This window comes from Cebus imitator, unplaced genomic scaffold (assembly GCF_001604975.1).
Source record: "Cebus imitator isolate Cc_AM_T3 unplaced genomic scaffold, Cebus_imitator-1.0 Scaffold218, whole genome shotgun sequence".
NCBI classification, from domain to species: domain Eukaryota; kingdom Metazoa; phylum Chordata; class Mammalia; order Primates; family Cebidae; genus Cebus; species Cebus imitator.
The window spans coordinates 2,967,894-2,988,665 of record NW_016107533.1 but is presented as its reverse complement, the minus strand read 5'-3'; the positions used below and the strand labels follow the sequence as shown (position 1 = coordinate 2,988,665).

Genomic DNA, 20,772 nt, shown 5'->3' with positions numbered 1-20,772 from the left:
AAAAAAAAAAAAAAAAAAAAAATGGAGGATATCAATCCTGCTGGGGTGTCAGGGGCAGTTTTACAGAGGAGAGGAGCATGGAACTGAGGCCAAGAACAATCATTCTCTACCTTGGCCAGTCTTTGGCATTCTCTTCGGCTTGGCCAAACCCAAGATGGGATACAACCCATCCTCACCAACCCAGCACCCTTCTGACTTCTCGCAGGTACTCGGTGCACAGTCGATGAATTAACAGAAACCCAGAATGGATTGGACATTGGCAACAGAAGCTAGGAAGCCACTCAGAACAGTTTTATGTGCCCCTATTCACTAAGAACACCAGCTCTGGAGTCAGTCTCAGATGGACTCCGATCCAATTTCCCTCTTGAGCTACCAGATCATGGGCACACTGGCCTTTCTAAGCCTCACTTTTCCCACTTATAAAAGAGAGATAGTAGCTACTTCCCATAGTTGTGGTGAAGATTAAACCTGCAGATAAAGCATCCAGCACACAGCCGGGCACACAGTATGCACTTGAAAAAGTTAAGATTTGTTCCACAGGACTAATAAAAGACCTGAGATTAAATACAAGTTCCAGTGCCAACCAGCTTTGGTAAATCCATCCAGCTTGGGCCTGAGGTGGTTTCTCAACTGCAAAATGAGAAGCTTAGACCAGAACCTCTCTAAAATATTTTCTAGCAATAAGACTCAATTTCTCTAAAGGTGGTAAGAGGCTTTTGTCCCTAGGAACTCTCCTGGTCTGAGGGGCATCTGCCCTCGGACTCACAGCATGTGAGATGCCCATTCTGCAAGCCAGGTGAAAGTCACGCCTCTTCCCTGATGGAGGATATGCTTCAGGATGTTCTGTTGTCTTCTGGGGTCTCCCTTTTAACTCTGTGCTTCCAGTTTGTTTCTTTACACATTTAGAGAGTTCAGTGGGTGGCATTCTGCCCTGCCCCAACCCAGAAGCAGGCACTGGACTCTAAGGAAGTTGACCTCCCCGCCTTCTCTTTACTTTAAAGCAGTCATCAGCTTCCCCTATCATCCCAGAAGGCAAGCGGGGGAAAGCCTGAACACAGCCAGAAACAAAGAGCTGCAATGCCTTAGGTCAGACGCAAACACACCCTTGAGAAGCTGGGCCGGGTAGAAGGCCTTCCCCCAAGGGCCGCTTCTCCTCCTCCTCTGCCCTCCTACCTTCTCTGGGAGCCTCAGAGTGAGGTGTTGTCCTTTGGCTTCACTGCCCAGTCTTGTCTACCTTCACCAGCAGGCAGCAAGCTGTCCAGCCTTGAAAGCTGCACTAAACTCAGAACCATCCAGTGTTTGGGTTTATTCTAAGACTAGTTCAGCATCACACACACACACACACACACACACACGCACACGCACACGCACATGCACGCGCACATGTACGCACACATGCAAATGCACGTGCGCACAAACGCACATGCACGTGCGCACACACACACACCAGAGTCATGAAGGCACAACCCCTTCACCCTTCCACACACACTCCCCTGCCTAAAGATGCTTGCATCTAGAACACCAACACCAAGACATGGAGTTACATCAGCAGAGAAGGGAAAACTCTCCTAGACTGCATCTTCCTCTAAACCAAGCTTGGCCAACCCACGGCCTGCATGTGGCCTAGGATGGCTTTGAATGTGGACCAACACAAATTCGTAAACTTTCTTAAACATTTTGAGATTTTTTCGTGATTTTTTTTTTTTTTTTTGAGATTGAGTTTCACTCATGTTACCCAGGCTGGAGTGCAATGGCGCGATCTTGGCTCACCGCAACCTCCGCCTCCTGGGTTCAGGCAATTCTCCTGCCTCAGCCTCCTGAGTAGCTGGGATTACAGGCACGCACCACCATGCCCAGCTAATTTTTTGTATTTTTGGTAGAGACGGGGTTTCACCATGTTGACCAGGATGGTCTCGATCTCTTGACCTCGTGATCCACCCGCCTCGGCCTCCCAAAGTGCTGGGATTACAGGCTTGAGCCACCACGCCCAGCCACGTGATTTTTTTTTTTTAAACTCGTCAGCTATCGTTAGTGCTAGCGTATTTTATGTGTGGTCCAAGACAATTCTTCCAATGTGGCCGAGGGAACCCAAAAGATTGGACACCCCTGCTCTAAACTGTCCCTTGATCCTGCCTGTCTTTGCATTTCCGGTCATAGGCTCCCTCGCCCTGGTTGGTCTACACCTGGTGTCTGCTAACTTTTTCTGGGGAGGGCCAGAGAGTACATATTTCAGTCTTTGGAGGTCATACGGTCTCTGCAACAACTGCTCAGGGCTGACATGACTGTGTGAAAGCATCCACAAACAATACATGAATGAAAAGCATGGCTATAGTCCAGAAAAAAAAAAAAAAAAAAAAAAAAAAAAAAAAAAAAAAAAAAAAAAAAAAAAAAAAAAACTATAGACACTGACATTTAAATTTCATAGAATTTCCCCATATCGCAGCATATATTCTTTTGATTTTTTTTTCAACCATTTAATAAGGCGCAAACCATGCTGAGCTCTCTAGCTAGACAGAAGCACATGGCAAGTCACTGCTTTGTGATCCCTGGTCCACACCCCGTCACCTCCTTTCTGGACTGTGGCAATGTTCTCCTACCTGGCCTTCCCGATGCCTCCCACTCCCCCTTTTACATCCAATCCGCTCACTCCTACTCAGCCAGATCTTCCTAAAAACTCCACTTTAACATCTCTCTTCTAAAAATGGTCCAACATCGCTTCTGGCACTTGAGGCCCATCTCTGTAGGGCTCCGGGACACCTTTCCACCCTTGTCTCCTAACAGCCTGAACTGCCAAAACCCATCCTGTTAAATTTTGCACATAAACTGAATCCATCAGGCCAGGCACAGTGGCTCATGCCTGTAATCCCAGCAGTTTTTGGGAGGCCAAGGTAGGTGGCTCACTTGAGGTCAAGAGTTCAAGACCAGCCTGGCCAATATGGCCAGAATCTGTCTCTACTAAATATACAAAAATTAGCCAGCCATGGTGGTGGGCTCCTGTCACCCCAACAGGAAGCTGAGGCAGGAGAATCGCTTGAACCCGGGTGGCAGAGGTTGTAATGAACGCAGATCATGCCATTGCACTCCAGCCTGGGCGAGGGGGCGAGACTCCACCTCCAAAAAAAAAAATCCATCTTTAGCTATTTGCCCCAGATCTCTTCCTTAAAACCTTCCCTGATCACCCAGCTCCAACTTAGTCTCAATTCCTAGAGCACCTGTTTATGCTATTCACTTAGACATTGAAGGGCAGGGTACAATTTGCAGGGATAGAAGTGTAAATAGATCATTCCAGCAGAATAAAATGATTATATTTGTTCACAAGGTAACAAATCACTGGAGAACAAAGCAACCAGCTGAGGAAAAATCACAAGTCTCCATAAAGGATTTAGCCCTTGAACCAGGTCTTGGAGGTTAAGTAAGAATTCCTGCGCCGGTATGAGGTCAGGATTTGGGAGCAGGCTGGAAAGATTTGTGCAAAGGCATGGGGTGGGGCCAAGGGTGACGAGCGGGCAGGTGGCAGGACCTTGGATCAGGAAGACTGTATGTAGCACGCTCGGAAAGGCTGGGTGGGGGAGTCCTGGCATGGTGCTGAGACACAGAGTAGGCCTTCAGGAAATATATTTTGGGACTACCATCAAAACTGGGAGGGATTCCATTTCTCATTCCTGGAAGAGTTGGTCACTCCAACCCTCAAAAAGTCAACAAACAAGAACATCAAAGGGTCCATGGAGGGAAATCACTGGTCTTTAATCTCCCTGTCTTCTCTTTCAGCCCACACCCACAGCTCCAAGAAGAGCTGGCTGTGAGGTCTCAACAGGCCCAAGCCCCTGTTTTCCGCTATGTAACACGCCACCCCACTCAGCCATCTTGGAAAATGTTACCTACCAGTTAAGGCTTTATTTCTGTCCTAAGCTCTTGTAACTAGGACAAAACAGTAAATGTAATCTTTAAAAAAAAAAAGAAAGAAAGAAAGAAAAGAAAAGAAAAGAAAAAAGACTTGTTCTTTTCTACTCATTGTAAAATCCCTTTTATTTCTCTAAGGTATCATATTTTTTTTTGTTTTTTTGGAACTTCACTGGCTTATGTTTGATATCTTAAAGAAGCAGATATTTCTGTAACCCTCCCCTCTTACCATTTAAAAGAATGATAAAAATAGAAGCCCCCAAAAAACTCTTAAATGCAACCACCACGGGGTCTCCCATTGATGCCAATTCCTACAGGCTTCAGTGGCAAATATTTCTGGGCTAGGGGAGATCTTTGAAGTCAACTCTTTGAAGTGAGCCTGGTACTTTCTCAATACGAAAGGGAGTAAAAATGGAAGCTAAAAAATGAGGAGGAGGACAGAAATACAAGAATAAAAAAGAAGAAGGAGGTCTCTTTGAACACAAGAGCTCCCCGATTTCATTCCTTAACCAGAGTAACTCCAGACAAACTTGATTCTACAGATAATCAGTGAAACATTTTCCATATATCAAACAAAAGATAGTGTCATCTCCCATAAGATTATAATTTATTAAAACAAGGTGAAACAAAAACACAAACTCTAATAGTGAATGTGCAAAACACCATTAGAGAAACAGAAGAGGTAAGACACCAGTGCTTGCAGAGAGGCTAGTACGTCAGGCCCTGTGTGTAAGGCACTCCAGCTGCACCATCTCATAGGGGTTGGGTATCCTCTGCCCCATTTTGTAAGGCACTGAGAACATCAACTGACCCACCCAAGATCACTCCCCAGGTAAACAGATGGGTGGGACTCAAACCAGGTCAAGCCACCATGTTCTTCCTACAGGGTAATTCCAAAAAGAGAGAAAGCTTACCTGGGTGGTGTAGAGGGAAGGACCATGAGAGGCTTCATGAACAAAGGGGCCTTTCTGATGGAAATGGGATGACCAGGACTTCAGCTGGGAAGGAAGAACACTCCATGCAGGAGACTGAAACACCCAGTTCCAGCAGAGAAAACAATGGGCAGGCTGGCTCAACTAGAACTCCAGCTACGTCTCAGGGAATGAGGCTGGAAAAGGAGACGTGCTAGAAGGTGCAGAACGCCAAGGTGAAATGTGGCAGAAAGCAGCAGCCACCCAGGAAAGGGACACAACATCTGGGAAAGATGTTGAGAGGCTAGCACAGGCCAGGTGCAGTGGCCCATGCCTGTAAATGCAGCACTTTGGAAGGCCAAGGTGGGAAGATCGCTTGAGCCAAAGAGTTCAAGACCAGCCTGAGCAATACACTGAGAACCCATCTCTACCACCAAAAATATTAAAAAAAAAAAAAAAATTTTTTTAATGAGCCACGCATGATGGCACATGCCTGTGGTTCTAGCTACTTGGGAGGCTAAGGAAGGAGAATCACTTCAGCCCAAGAGTTTCAAGCTGTGGTGAGCTATGACTGACTGCACCACTGCACTCCAGGCTGGGTGACAGAGACCCTGTCTCAAAAATAAATACATAAATAAATAAAAGATGCTAGCATGCAACTGCTAGTTGTTAACAAAAATGGAAAAATCTTGGAGATTCCACAGTTCCCAACTATTCATCATGTTCTCCTCCGTCAGCTGTCTCAGCTGGTAGACTCTCACTAGCTCCCCAGTATGCAAACGAACCTGGCCAAGGGCCTGGCTGCCATCACTGGCCCGGCACTGCACCTCAACCATGCTTGCTTAATGTGCAAAACCCAAATACAATTTTTGGAGGTGAGATTCTTCCATGCTGAGAACACTGACTCCTGGCCCTAATTTGCTGAAATCCCATATTCTCCTTACTTATTCCAGCAAGGGCCTTAGAATTCTCAGAATTACCTTAAAACCATGGCACACTGCACTTCAGAGAACATTCAACATGAGAGTCAAAAAAAAACTTTGAATCCCTGGCCTAAGGGTTAGGGTTCAATGTCTCCACAACCATCATGTTAACACTGAACTTCAAAGTTTCACCCAAATTGCATCAGTAAAATAATTGATTTTTTTTTCACACCAACTTTACTAACACCCCTCTGGGTTACAGGAGAAAGGGTCTAATTAGGCTAAGGCCCAGAAAGACTACACACCTTGCCCAAGTTCACAGAATAGGTGGGGAGAGAGTCTTTGCCACTCCCTAAATGATGCTGGTTTATATAACCCATTGTTGCCTAGAATCTAAATACTGTCTATTAAGTTGAGTCTCATGCTGGGAAATTACAAATTCAGTCATGATATACATGATTCTTATCAAGTAAAAGGCTCTAAATATATCCATGCACAAATTAATCCAAGGTTCCAACATGTTAATACTAAAGACAGCTGAAATAATTACTGCTGCAAAAATAAATTAGGAATACAAACACATGAAGATATTTAAGGTTCTCAATTTAAAGTGCTTTAAACACTTTTTTCTTTTTTTAGTTTTTAAAAATTACAGCCTGAGCAACATGGTAAAACTCCATCTCTACAAAAAATACAAAACTTAGCTGGGCGTGGTGGCATGTGGCTGTGGTCCCAACTACTTGGGAGGCTGAGGCAGGAGGATTGCTTGAGCTCAGGAGGTCAAGGCTACAGTGAGCCGTGATCAAGCCACTGCACTCCAGCCTGGGTGACAGAGTAAGATCTGTCTCAAAAATAAAAATAAAAATATGCTCCGGGCACAATGGCTTATGTCTGTAATCCCAGCACTTTGAAAGGCCGAGGCGGGGATCACCTGAGGTCAGGAGTTCAAGAACAGCCTAGCCAACATGGTGAAACCCCATCTCTACCAAAAATACAAAAATTAGCCAGGCATGGTGGTGGGTCCCTATAATCCCAGCTACTTGGGAAGCTGAGGCAGGAGAATCACTTGAACACGGGAGGCAAAGGTTGCAGTGAGCCAAGACCATGCCATTGCACACCAGTCTGGACAACAAGAGCAAAAATTTCATCTCAAAAAAAATAAAATAAAATAAAATAATATGCCACATGGCTTATAAATTATAAACTACGGTTTTTAAAGGTTTAGTATGTTTTCAATATAACTCTATCATATAAAATATATATAAGAAAACAGCTGCAAGCTGTCTTAAAAAATAATACTCTAAAGACTTGCAAAGTGAATGGGTCAACTGAAAATGCAAGCAAAACCTCTAAGACACTTTCAGCTACACAGGTTTACTTTTAAATGACACGAACATAGAAATTTCTTAAATAATGAACCATCACCCAGAAAAAAAGGAGAAGAAAAACTGAACTCAGAAGCAAAAAGATGTCAAATATCTTTTTTTTTTTTTTAAGAAAAAAACTGATCAAGGGAATCGGGAAGATCCTTTCACTATGAGTCTAAAAGTCCTAAGTTTGGAAATTTTCAAGTTACAGTTGATCAGTTCATATTGAAGAAGCCGTAAACAGAAAATAGGACCCGTTGGCAGCAAAGGAAAAGTGATTTAACAGGAGCAACAGTAGTCTGTGCTAGTAACACTGTGCTAAGCACTTACGTTCTCTCTCCATCTTACAGATGAGAAAACTGAGGTGAGCAGTTCATGGGAAACAGATCAAAAGGTAGGATGATGAGTGGGAGGATGGATTCCAGGGAACACCTGCTAAACAAGGTCGCCATCACAGCAGCCACACCTCTGGGATCTCAGGAGGAGCTGGACCTCATGTGGGAGGCCCACATTTTAGAATAGAGACTGCAGGTGGGGGAAGACCAGGGCACGAACAGCCAAGGCACGCAGCAAACAGATCAGATAGCTGGGGACGTTTAACCCAGAGAGGGAAATGAGAAAGATATACATAGCTCCCTATGTGTGACCCCAGAGGAAACAAACAGAGCCAGTGGGCACAAGGTGAGGCACGGAGACCACCCCATCATAAGACTGTTCTGTCCAACAGAACCACGTTAAGATGAAATGGTATCTATGAACATGTATGTCACTTAAATTAATGTGGACATTCAAGTACCACCATCATCATTTTTGCTGTAGCCACAAACCATTTATACTATTATCTATTTAATGGTTTTATTTAAATTGACCTGCATATTTTTTACTTAAATGAAATTAGCTTCACCCTATGTAATACTATCCAAAAAACCATAGGGTTTTAATGGGTTTCACCGTTTTATGGGCTTTTTCCTAAAACATATTAAAATAGATGACTATTAAATGTTCACCTGTGCAACATCTAAAATCATCCTGCACACCAGTGATGCAGTATATCAACACATTTAGAAACACAGATCAGAAAGAGTCAAGAAAAACAGATCATTGGCTTTTGGATTAGACCAAAGACTGCAGGAAGCATCTGCTAAACAAGGTCACAATTAGACTCTGATCATAGAAGGTCATTAGACAAATCTTGTGTTTCTACGTGAACACTCCTGAATCTCTGTGCATTTCCACCTGCAAATGGGTATGATATATAGTGCTATCTCTATTAGAATGCTTTTTAGGATTGTTGGAAAAAATACACCCCAGTACAAAACACAGTGTCAAGGACCTAGTAGTTTAATACTTCTTGCCACCTGCTATGGTTTGTATATTTGTCCCCTCCAAAAGTCACGTTGAAATGTAATTGCCATTGTAACAGTATTAAGAGATGGGATCTTTGAGAGGTGATTAGGCCATTAGGACTCCACCCTCATGGGTGAAGTTGGTGACATTATAAAAGGGAAAGTTCAGCCCCCTCTCTTTGCCCTTCTGCACTTCTGCCATGGGATGATACAGCAAGAAGACCCTGGACAGATGCTGGCACCCTGACATTGGACTTCCCAGCCTCCAGAACTGTGAGCCAGTGAATTTCTGCTCATTATAAATTAGTCTCTGGGCCAGGCGAAGTGGCTCACGCCTGTAATCCCAGCACTTTGGGAGGATGAGGCAGGCGGATCAACTGAGGTCAGGAGTTCAAGACCAGCCTGGCCAACATAGTGAAACCCTGTCTCTACAAAAATACAAAAATTAGCCAGGCATGATGGAGGGTGCCTGTAATCCCAGCTACTCAGGAGGCTAAAGTGGGAAAGCCGCTTGAACCCAGGAGGCAGATGTTGCAGTGAGCCAAGATCACACCACTGCACTCCAGCCTCGGTGACAGAGCAAGACTCTGTCTCAAAAAAAAAATTACTCACACTCAGGTATTCTGTTACAGCAGCAAAAGCAGGCTAAGACACCACTTCTACTAATGTTTTTCACATTGTTTGACAGGAAGAATTCAATCACTGGTCACTGTTTTTATGAGCTATTATATCTGTTCGGAACCTTGTAGAATGTTCCCTGCACTGGAAGAAAAGTGAACTAGATAGTACCTAACCCTTCTCTTAACTTGTCTGTAGTTCTAGTGAACCAATAATTATGCAATCCCAGGAAAACCAAATCCCTCCACCTCTCAGAAAGCAGATAATAATATACTTTACCAGCAATTTGCATGATTATGTGACATTCAGACCAACTAAAGGTCCTATCATACAGCACTAAATTATCAACTTCCCTCTATATTTGAAAATGTCAAAGCCACTTTTAATTAAGGAATATAAAATAATTCTTCCCTCCAAACAATAATAATGAATGAATATTTGCTGCTGTTGATAAACTGCCAGAGGATAAATAAGAATACTTCAGGAATCCCATTTAAGAAATTTTCCACACAGAATAACACATAGAACAAAAACTCCTAGCAATGGCACGTTCACATTTAAAATCAGATCACCAGCAAGAGCACATGGAGGAATCCCAACACATAAGCATATTACTCAGGTGCATTAAACTATACTTGCTGAGGGGATGCAGGAGTGAAATAAAAATAATTTAAATAGCATGGGTACTACTTCGCCCACACTGTGGACTTGAGCCTGAGCTGGGAGACCCAAACCTACTCGCTGAGTCCCAATTCCTGTGTGCCATTTCTTTGTTTTCTGTTGTTGTTTTATTTTTTGTTTTTGTTTTTCTGAGACAGTCTCACTCTGTCACCCAAACTGGAGTGCAGTGGCACGATCTCACCTCACTGCAACCTCTGCCTCCTGGGTTTCAGCGATTCTCCTGCTTCAGCCTGGCTAGTAGCTAGGATTACAGGCGCACGCCACCATGCCTGGCTAATTTTTGTATTTTTAGGAGAGATGGTGTTTCACCATGTTGGCTGGGCTGGTCTCGAACTCCTGACCTCAAGTGATCCACCCACCTCGGCCTCCCAAAGTGCTGGGATTACAAGGGTGAGCCACCCCACGCCCAGCCCCTGTGTGCCATTTCTCAACATCCTCATGGTGATCTAACCTTTAAGAACATGGATTTTCCATCCATGTAGCCCCTAAATAATGATATTTTATTGGATGCCCAACCAAGGATATGGCACCTTTTTCAACCATAGAGGACTAACTGGCTGAGGGGAGCTTACTGAGATACGGTGAATGTTTCTCAATGTGGCAGATGAGTGCCACTTTGTTCATTCTATTTTGGAATGATTTGAGGAATGAGTTTCACTGATGATTTTGACTAAACATCATTTCTCCCACAGCGTTGACTTTTCAGGGAGAACCAACTGCAAATGAGATGCAATTCCACGACATGAGCTATTTCCTTGAACAACAACTTGGCATCTTTAATGGTGACCTTGGTCCAAAACCAAAATAAGTATTATACAGTCAAGTTGCATTTGTTCACCATCATCAGATAACTGGCATTCCATAAACAAATTAATTGTCAATGCAGTTTTTAATCACAGCCATTTAGAATTGAGAAGATCTGGGCCGGATGCAGTGGCTCACGCCTGTAATCTCAGCACTTTGGGAGGCTGAGGCAGCTGGATTCTTGAGGTCTGGAGTTTGAAACCAGCCTGGCCAACATGGTGAAACCCCATCTCTACTAAAATTACAAAAATTAGCCAGACGCGGTGGCAGGTGCCTGTAATCCCAGCTATTTGGGAGGCTGAGGCAGGAGGAACCTTTGAAAGCAGGAGGCAAAGGTCGCAGCGAGCCAAGATCGCCCCACTGCACTCCAGCATGGGCAATAGAGCGAGACTCTGTCTCAAAAAAATAAATAAATAAAGAAGATGATGATTATGGGAACACATCTGATGTCACCTCCTTTGTACCTCGTAGGGTGATTTCAAGACTTGATTCAAAGATCTCTTCCTCTCCAAAGCTGTCCTGGAATTCTCCCTGGGGCAAATTTGGAATGTGAAGGAACATAAAAATAAGAGTATCAGCAGACATCAGTATATGCCAGGCTGTGTGCAAAGGCAGTTTCCATGCCTCTTCTCCTTTAATCTTTGCAAGAGACCTCTGAGTGTAGACCTTTCTTGATCTTCATTTCACGCATGAGCAAAGGGAGGATTAGGGAGGAGAGGTACCCAGCCAGTGCTCCTGGAGAAAGTAAGCGGAAGGCCAGATTCAGTGCATGGACCATCCTGGTTCTGTGTTCCTCTGCCTGAGCTCACTCTTCTATCTTACTGCGGATCGATCACATGAGCTCTCGCCGCCATTACAGTGCAAACTCCCTGCAGGTGAGGTCCATGTCTATATTAATCTATTCTCATGCTGCTACTAAAGACATACCTGAGACTGGGTAATTTATAAAGGAAAGAGGCTTAATTGACTCATGGTTTCAGATGGCTGGAGAGGCCTCACAATCATGACAGAAGGCAAAGGAGGAGCAAAGTCACATCTTACATGGCGGCAGGCAAGAGGGCTTGTGCAGAAAACTCCCATTTATAAAACCATCAGCTCTCGTGAGGGTTATTCACTATCACGAGAACAGCATGGGGGAAACCACCCCATGATTCAATTATCACCGTCCGTTCCCGGCCTTGACATGTGGGGATTATTACAATTCAAGGTGAAATTTGGGTAGCGACACACCAAACCATATCAATGTCTTTTTATCTACCTATTTCCAGCAACCTGTGCAGTTTTTGACCTATACCAGCCGATTTTAAAATGTTCATTCAGTGTTCCTACTGCGTCAAGCAGGTCATTCATTCAACCAATACATCAATCAGTTGAGCCATCTCTAACACGTCTATCTCGGCTCTGTTGTCTCTCCAAATGAGGAATAAAAGAAATGATGGAAGTCAGTATGCATTGCACTGTTTCATCTTCCTCAACTGAGTACTCTGAATGTAGTATTATTGCCTTGATCTTCTAAGCAGGCCCAGTCATATAATTAGCAGACTGTCATATTGGGCTAGATTAATATTTTTCAGGCCTATTGAAACATGGGCCTTCCGTATTATCATAAGAAACTAAGCATGTTGGCTGGGTGCGGTGGCTCACGCCTGTAATCCTAGCACTTTGGGAGGCCGAGGCGGCCAGATCACCTGAGGTCAGGAGTTCGAGACCAGCCTGATTAACATGTTGAAACCCCGTCTCTACTAAAAATAAAAATAAAAATAAAAAATTAGCCTCGCATAGTGGCGGGTGCCTGTAATCCCAGCTACTTGAGAGGCTGAGGCAGAGAATCACTTGAACCCAGGAGGTGGAGGTTGCAGTGAGCTGAGATCTCGCTATTGCACTCCAGCCTGGGTGACAGAGCAAGACTGTGTCTCAAAAAACAAAACAGAAACTAAGCATGTGAAGGGTCCCCAAGAGCAATGAAGGTGTTTGAGCACATGCCTCCCCTTTTCTCAGTTTCTCCTATCCTAACTCCCCCCTGGCTATCATAGCTTTTTGCAGGCCTCTCCTCTTCCCCCTAATATCCTGCTTATGTAGATAGGAAACTAGAAGAACTACATTTGCTGGACCAATCTGCAAAGCATGAATGAAAAGACTGTCCTCTGAGAAAAACAAGAAGGCATGCTTTGGGGAACTTCTATGCTCCTTGCTTGCTCGGATTTCTTTTTCCTGTGGTTTGCCTCTTGGTGCAGAGCAGTGGTTTGGATAATCGCTGTTGCCTGGCCTGTCAAATCCAGGGGGAAAGAAAAAGAATGCTTCCTGGGATAAGACTCTTCTCTTTCAAATTTCCAAATAAATTCACAGTCAGAGGGCCCTTCCCTGCCTAAGAAAGTCTGAAACTTTCTTTCCTGGACAATCAGCTGTAGGGAGTGAAAGCACATCCTATCTCCAGGGTCTACCAGGGGACCTCCGAGGAGGGACTTTGAACGCGCAAGCAAGTCTGGCATCGAGGAAGTCATCTGCACCACTGGCAGCCGCATCGCTTTCCTTTCCTTCCCCCCATTGTCCGCAGAATGGTGTCTCCTCCAGGCCTGCGAGGAAGGTTCCAAGCCAGAGGCTCGGTAATTGCTCTGGGGGAGGGAAGGGGAGAGTTTGATCACAGGAAAGGGACTCCTTTCCAGGAGGCCTCCTAATCCCTTCTCTCTCCAGAGGAGAGACAAAAAGGAAGGGGGTGGGGGGGACTCATTCTACTTCCTTCTTTTCTGTATTCTCCACCACAGGTTTCAGATTTTCTAAACCAAAAGTGAAGATTTGCATTATTCCGTCTTTGTCCGAAGCCAAGTTCCTTTTTCACTGAGACCCTGGGAGGTATCCACAATCATTATGCAATTGTGACTCATTTAACCATTTAATTGTGACCCTGGGAGGTGCCCACAACTTCGTGGAAAACCATCTGTCAAGAATACAACTGGAAGGCCAGGGACAATGCCTCATGCCTGTAATCCCAGCACTTTGGGAGGCTAAGGCGGGCAGATCACCTGAGGTCAGAAGTTCAAGATCAGCCTGGCCAACATGGTGAAACACCTTCTCTACTATAAATACAAAAATTAGTCGTGCGTGGTGGTGCATGCTTGTAATCCCAGCTACTTGGGAGGCTGAGGCAGGAGAATTGCTTGAACCCAGGAGGCGGAGGTTGCAGTGAGTCAAGATCACGCCACCACACTCCAGCCTGGGCGACCAAGTGAGACTCGGTCTCAAAAAAAATAATAGTCATATGACTGGATAATTCCTATAAAACCAGCCCCTGATCGTTCCCCAGGAGACAGCCACAGTGGAGAGGGAGATCTGGATTCAAGTCACACTTTTCTGTTACACCACCCTGTGCTCTGGAGCAGACTTAACTCCTGAACTTCCACCCACTGCCTGCAGGGTGATGGTGGGGACCCCTTAGCGTAATTACATATGTTACGATACCTAACATATAAAATACACATGCATTCCAAATGGAAAGTCTTCAAGGACATCCCCTGTTAACTCCTCAGTCTATCTCAGGGCACTGGAGGAGGAGGGGGGATTCTCACTTTTTGCTTTTATACGTCTACATTATTCAAGTACTTGCTGCAATACACATTACTTTGTCTTTTTTTTGACAGGGTCTCACTCTGCCACCTAGGCTAGAGTGCAGTGGTGTAATTATAGAGCTCACTGCAGTCTCAAATTCCTGGGCTCAAACGACCCTCCTGCCCCAGCCTCCTAAGTAGCTGAGACTACAGGTGCACACCACCGTGCCCAGCTACGTATTACCTTTTTTTTTGAGACAGTCTTGCTCTGTCGCCAGGCTGGAGTCTGTGGCACAGTCTCAGCTCACTGCAACCTCAGACTCCCGGGTTCAAGCGATTCTCCTGCCTCAGCCTCCCAAGTAGCTGAGATTACAGATGACCGCCACCATGCCTGGCTAATTTTTGTATTTTTAGTAGAGACAGGGTTTTACTATGTTGGCCAGGCTGGTCTTGAACCCCTGACCTCAGGTGATCCACCCACCTCGGCCCCCAAAAGTGCTGGGATTACAGGGGTAAGGCCCATTTTTGAATTTTTTAAGAGAAGCGTTTTCATGTTTCAAAAATAAATCAAAAGTGACAATTCCTTATCCTGCTCAATAACATGAAGGCCAGCATGGTGTCGTGGTTAAACACCAGGATTCTGAAGTTCAGCTGCCTGGGTTCAAATTCCAGACCTCCCCTGGCAAATGCCTGGCCTCAGGAGTGTCATTCCACCTCTCACTGCCTTCTTCTCTCCACCACGTAACAGGGGTGACAATAGCACAGTGGATGCTAGGGGTGGGTTAGGAAGGTAATGTGTATACCATTCTTAGAACAGACCCCGCATAGTAAGCACACCATGGGGTCTACCTTGTTATTGTTTACAAACATTACTTATAAGAAAAACAATGCATGAAAGGGCTTTGGATCCTATAACGTGCCATACATATAGGTCACCACAGAGAAAGATACTTACTTTTGAAAGTTTTTTAATATTTCAGAGGATATACAATATACAAACAGGAAAAAGACTTATAGATGCTTCTAGAACATGTAAATTGAATCAGTGTAATGGGGAAACACTGAGGGGTACCCTGGGGAGAAGTGAAGATGAGTACAGATTTGGGCATCGGGTCCTGGGAGAGCCACCTCCTCCCAGGAATGACACATGCTGAGGGGGCTTAGAAGAGCAGGAAGGACTCAGAAACCAAAGCAGTTGAGGAAAACAGGTCTCAGCCCCACTGCTGCTAGGGAGAATCTCTTCCCTCAGTTTCCCTATTAAATCTGCAGCTTGGGGTTGGGCACGGTGGCTCATGCCTGTAATCCCAGCACTTTGGGAGGCAGAGGTAGGTGGATCACTTGAGGTCAGGAGTTCAAGACCAGCCTGGCCAACATGGTAAAACCCCATCTCTACTAAAAATACAAAAATAAGCTGGGCGTGGTGGCAGGCGGCTGTAATCCCAGCTACTCGGGAGGCTGAGGCAGAAGAATCACTTGAACCCAGAAGCCGGGGGTTGCAGTGAGCTGAGATCGCACCATTGCACTCCAGCCTGGGCAACAGAGTAAGACTCCATCTCAAAAACAGTAAAGAAATAAAGAAAGAAATTTGCAGTTTGGGCTGCCTATCAGGCTTCATTCCTTACTCCTCACTCAGCAGGAAAACATGCTGAGGATCCTCAGGGAGCAGGAAGGGCTCGGGCAGCTCCCACCTGAACAGGCAATGCCCAAGTTCAGCCCACGGTGAGCTGACCCTGCAGCTTCCGCTGCTGCTGGGCTCCTGCCCAGTGTCAGCCCAGCTGTCCACACCCTGCTGTATCCTCTCTCCAACAGGTCCAGCCTTTCCCATTTTCTGAACCGACCCAGCCCTTAGGGGGAGAGACCTCCAGGTCCTCAAGGAAGGGCCATGACAAAGCCAGGGTTCAAGGGCCTTCACCACCTTCCCCAATTCACAAAATTATACGTGAAGAAGAAAGAGGACTCATTTGACACACGGTCAAAATGAGGGCAAGGGGTGGGGAAAAGAGCCTGTGTACTTTGAGACCCTGTCCCACATAAAAACTAAAAATAGAAGGAAACCCAAGCTGGAAGCAGCACTGAAAGGCCTAAGAAAATGATTAAGTCACCTCTAAAACGAAACAACTTCAGGCACTTGAGGGCTGGCCTTTCAAGGAGCAGAAAATCAACTCTCGGGCAGAAAAAGAAAAATCACTGAGAATCCAAACTAAAGCCAAAATATGAGCTCTTTTTAAACACACACACACACACACACACACACACACACACACACACACACAAAAGCTGAGAACTTTCTACAACAAACGCCAGATTTTAGCTTGGGAGAAAAACAGAAGCCTTCGGATAAAATAAACACAAGGGCGAAAAAGTTCCTCTCGCATAAACCAAGGGGAACCTCCTTCCCCAGATCAAGTTCTGACCTTTATGTGAACTCAAAATAACTAGCTCATGATTTCACAAAGCAAAAGGAATAGCAAGCATTTTGAATGATGCTAAAAATCTTAGTTCTTCTCTGGCTTTTTGTTAGGCAGCCAAGTGTATCAGTCAGAGCAAAAGTAGCTAAAAAATGTGCACTCCCCTCCTCTGGGAAAGACTGGTGAGGCCATCGCAAATGGCCACCCTGCAGCAGCCTGTGGGGACACTGCCCATCTATGTGAAAACCTGAATTTTTAATGAGAACTGAGCAAGGAAGGCCAATTACCTTTCATCCGTTCATTCATCCAACAAATATTTATTGAGCACCTATTATGCGCCAGTCACTATTTTACAGCAGTGAGTGAAGGATACCAAAACCTCCCTTCTCAGGAGACTAACCTCTCCAAAGTTGGGGTTTTTGTCTGTCGCCGAGGCTGGAGTGCAGTGACATTATCTCGGCTCACTGCAACCTCCGCCTCCTGGATTCAAGCAATTCTCCTGCCTCAGCCCCCTAAGTAGCTGAGATTACAGACGTGCACCACCATGCCTGGCTAATTTTTGTATTTTTAGTAGAGACAGGGTTTCACCAGGTTGGCCAGCTGGTCTCGAACTCTCAACCTCGGGTGATCCACCTACCTTGGCCTCTCAAAGTGCTGGGATTACAGGCATCAGCCACCATGTCCAGATCAAAGTTGGGTTTTGAAATAAAGGCATCAATTCTCTTTTTTGACAACTACATGGACATCTAAGACATTCCCCCACACCCTCATTCATGCAAATCTGCTCTTACCTGGCTCCTATTTCTGCATAGCTAGTAGCCTGGAATGTGTGACAACTCCACTGCTCCTGCCTCTATCCAGGCAGAGACACAGATAACCTGCCCAGAAATAAATCTCAGCCCCAGGCCAATAAGAAACAGCTCTACCTAAGTGTGCGCCTGTTGAAAAAGTTGGCAGGGAGGGGGTGATTAAATAGCGGAATATATCAGAAAGTGCTTCAGACACAAAGCTGTCCAAGGGCAAAGCAGTCTTCTTGTTCGATACTGATCTCTCTTCCTAGACGCTATTCCAGCACCTTGCCCAACCTTGTGGGCAATTTTCTATCTCCATGCTGACAAGGAGACCAATCGTTGCTCAATTACCTGCCAATGATGCTGATAATGATACTTTAACAATAACAACAAAAGAGCAAGCACTTGCTGGGCACAGTGGTTCACGCCTGTAATCCCAGCATGTTGGGAGGCTGAGGCGGGCAGATCACAAGGTCAAGGGATGGAGACCATCCTGGCCAACATGGTGAAACCCTGTCTCTACTAAAAAATACACACACACACACACACACACACACACAAGCACTGAGGATGAAGCAGGGACTTTTTTAAGAAACCTACAAGTTGGGCTGGGCATGGTGACTCATGCCTATAGTCCCAGCACTTTGTGAGGTCAAGGCAGGCAGATCACTTGGGTCCAGGAGTTTGAGACCAGCCTGGACAACATGGCAAAACCCACCAAAAAAAAAAAAAAATTACCCGGGCATGGTGGTATGTGTCTATAGTCTAGCTACTCAGGAGGCTGAGGTGGGGGGACTGTTTGAACCCAGGAGGGCTACTGTACTCCAGTCTGGGCAAGAGAGCGAGACCCTGTCTCAAAAGAAAAAAAAACCTGTAAGTCGATACCATTATGACCCCAATCTTACAGAGGCGGGAAGACCAAGATAAAGAAGGTTAAGGAACATGTCCAAAGTCACACACATGGAGTGTTTCCCTCAACTGCATACAGCATTCAGCCCTTAGTAATAAGTAAGGGGGTTATTTTTCCCCAATAATAAGTCTTCCCGAAGCAGGTAGCCCAGCTAGGACACTGGTAGCCTCTCACAGCCCCTCTGGCGTGGGACTCGCACCTGTGTGAGAGGTATACAACAGAGAGGTGGCGAGAACAAACGCTGGTGCCAGGGTGCCAGCTCTGCACTTGGTGTACGGCCTGAATGGGCCAGTTGCCTTTCCTCCGTCTGTTTCCTCCTCCACCCGACAGAGATCATGACAGTACCTCCCTTACAGGGTTACTGTGCATGACACAGCACTGCCTGTGTTATGGCAGCAGCAGCACCATTACTACAGCACCTCTGAGCACGGCATCCACACCCCAGTCACGCCAGAGTCAATTCCCCATAGAGGGCTTTCCCAGGAGCCCCATCCCTGAAAACAACCTGCGATCATTTGCCAACACAGGGTCACATGGCCACCTTTATGTGTGAGTGAAACTGAGACGCAGGCTTGTATAAGAAAGGAAGAGAAGTCCAGACGCGATGGCTCAAGCCGGTAATCCCAGCACTCTGGGAGGCCAAGGTGGGTGGATCCTGAGGTCAGGAGTTCAAGACCAGCCTGGCCAACATAGTGAAATACCGTCTCTACTAAAAATACAGAATTAGCCAGGCATGGTGCTGCATGCCTGTAATCCAGCTACTTGGGAGACTGAGGCAGGAGAATCACTTGAACCCAGGAGGTGGAGGCTGCAGTGAGCCGAGATGGCACCATTGCACTCTAGCCTGGGCAACAGAGAGAGACTCCATCTCAGAAAAAAAGAAAGAAAGAAAGGGCTGGGCGCGGTGGTTCACGCCTGTAATCCCAGCACTTTGGGAGGCCGAGGTGGGTGGATCACCTGAGGTCAGGAGTTCGAAACCAGCCTTGCCAACATGGAGAAACCCCATCTCTATAAAAAAATAAAAATAAAAATAAGAAAAAAAAAAAGAAAGAACGAAAGAAAGAAGCCACCTGTCAACAGGACTTGAAATCCGTGCATTATGCTGGAAGAACAGGGATGAGGAAGAGAAGCAGACTAGAAGCTGGGGCTGGGGGATCCTGGTTGCTCGAAGGAGGCAGATCCCCTAATCAGTCTCTACAATAACACATTTGTTGAGGTGGTGGTTCTAACAGAAACACTAAACAACCTAGAAGTTTCTTCCAGACTTCCTAAAATTAACAGGAGCCCCTAAAAGAATATGCCACTACCTCACTGGCTTCCAACTTCTCCTTCCATCAATCCTGCATCTTTCCAACTGTGCGTGTGGGTGGAGCAAATGCTTGTTTTTGGAACACACTGGTTTATTTTGTTGTTTGTGTGGCAACATGAGTTTGGACCTTTAAAAAAAAAAAAACAGCTTCTGTTTCTATAAGTTATATAAACGTGGCAGCTCACAGGAGCTGAGTCTTTGTTTACGGCACACCATACACACTTTAATGGAAAAGAGGGTTTTCCTGGAGTTTGCTTCCTGGCTAAAAACAGGACTTCTCAAAAATGTTTTACAGAAAGTAAAACGGCATTCAAATGTTATTCCGTTAATCCACCTCTTGAATTCTCAGTAACCATAGCCCCCAATCACTTTAAATTTTTCTAATGGCAAAAATCTACTTTATAGACCGAGAGTGGAAAAAATAGGCATATCTTCACTTGTGAAAGCCTGATGTATTATAGTTAATCCAAAAAGCAAACCACCTGGAGGCCAATCACTCCATTTACCAAGGGAGTCCACTCAACAAAACCTTCCTGCTGCAGAGGCTCCCAGAACCCCTTTTCCATACAGTGCCCCATTAACCATGCTCAAAGTTCCTTTATAGCTTTAATCAAACTGGGTATGATGATTCCTCAATGCAATTCAGGTTTGAATCTGGTGGCAGCAGGTATGGTGGGTAAGAGCACAGATTCTTGAAGCCAAGACCCATGGCTAGAACTCAGCTTCATCACAAGCTAGGCCTGCCCTTGGGTCAATTACTCATCCTTTCTTCGCCTTACCTGTAAATCGGAGGTGGTAATGGTAGCTCCCTCGTCACAGGGCTGGGAGGAAGCACTTGGCACAGAACTTGTCCTAGAGTGAGAGCTACGGAACTGTACGCTACCTTATCACCCAGGAGACCGTAAATCTGTGAGGGCAGGGACAATGCGTCTTGTTCCTGCTCTATCCCAGGTGCACAGAGCACAAGCTTCAACATCTGTCACAGGACCATATTCTGTCCTCCTCTGTGCCAGGCACTGTCTTAAGTGCTGAAGATGCATCAGTCAGCTAAACACATGGTGCCCCCTGCAGCTCCACTGTAATTCAGGGAGGGGCGGTGCCATAGATTACAGGCGTGAGCTACCACGCCCAGCCTTTAAAAAAAAAAAAGGCAGGCCGGGCGCGGTGGCTCAAGCCTGTAATCCCAGCACTGTGGGAGGCCGAGGCGGGTGGATCATGAGGTCAAGAGATCGAGACCATCCTGGTCAACATGGTGAAACCCC

General features: G+C 45.7%; 1 protein-coding gene across 1 annotated transcript in view; it reads right to left on the bottom strand.

Moving 5' to 3' along the window:
- Window positions 1-20,772, bottom strand: part of PTPRJ (protein tyrosine phosphatase receptor type J) — a 201,495-nt gene that overhangs the window by 94,686 nt on the left and 86,037 nt on the right. The window lies entirely within an intron of this gene.